General features: G+C 35.6%; 1 non-coding gene across 1 annotated transcript; it reads left to right on the forward strand.

The window, feature by feature from the left end:
• The first annotated feature begins 738 nt into the window (after nucleotides 1-738).
• On the forward strand, nucleotides 739-842 carry LOC144282781 (U6 spliceosomal RNA). Its single transcript, XR_013351223.1, has one exon. It is a non-coding gene; the product is annotated as a U6 spliceosomal RNA (small nuclear RNA).
• The last annotated feature ends 285 nt before the right edge of the window (nucleotides 843-1,127 follow it).

The raw sequence follows: 1,127 nt of genomic DNA on the forward strand, positions 1-1,127 counted from the left end.
ATCTATGCTATTGACTTCAGGCTCAATATTAATGGGGGAAAAAATGGAAAGAAAGATACTGGTCAGAGAGAACTATACTAATCTCCCTCAGGGCAAATGTGAGCCTGCTCATCATACATGTAAATAGCCATCTTACAAGTGTGTATATATAAATGGGTATTTAGGGTTCTTGGTGTGTATGTGCATGTATTTTTGCAAACAATATAGATGGATGGACAGACAGAAACAGATACCAAATGCTTTAAATTCACCAATGATAGAATTATTTATGCTAAACAATTAGGCACAAATTGATTTTTCAAGATTCTGAAAATGGCCCAGTGATCGGATGATAGAATACTTTTGTAGAAGCAGCTCATTTCCCTCAATCCCCATGCTCAACCCCCATGCTCACCTCAGAGATGCCTCTCCATCATTTCCACCTTTTGGCTTATAAGAAAACTTCTGTCTGCCTCTCCACATGTTATTTTTCAAGGTTGAAAGAGTTGCTAAACTTACTGGTAAATGACTGGTCTTCATTGGTCCACGTTTTCCCTAGCATGGAGTTACTTTACAAGTTGAGACATAGTCTCTTAGATCTTTATTTCATTTTTCACATTTTCCCTCAGATGCCCTCCTGGGGATCTGAAAGAAAGTTAGTGAGATCCTTACCTGGGTCTTTTTATCATGTGAAAGCAGACATAACTCAGGACCCAAGGCCTGCATTTTAGAGCATATGTCTTAAAATCTTATAGGATAGTGCTATCTTCAGCAGCAGATACACTAAAATTGAAATGATACAGAAATTAGCATGGCCCTTGCACAAGGATGACATGCAAATTCATGAAGTGTTCCATATTTGGGGGTGAAATAGATAAAGAGGATTAAGAATACACTTATGATAGGCATGGGATAGTACATACAATTGTTGAATCATACTGTACCTGAAAGTAATGACACTGTATGCTAATTATATTTCAATTTTTAAAAATCTGATAGAACAAGTTCTACCTGTTTATTCTCCCTCTTTAAGGATGTAGTTATTTGTGAACATCTATTTTTCAAATAACTTTTTAAGTAATTTTACGGAGTTCTCAAACATCTAAATAGACCTTAATTGATTTTGCACAAAATTTATAGAAAGACAT

Source organism: Canis aureus, chromosome 13 (genome assembly GCF_053574225.1).
Source record: "Canis aureus isolate CA01 chromosome 13, VMU_Caureus_v.1.0, whole genome shotgun sequence".
Classification (NCBI taxonomy): domain Eukaryota; kingdom Metazoa; phylum Chordata; class Mammalia; order Carnivora; family Canidae; genus Canis; species Canis aureus.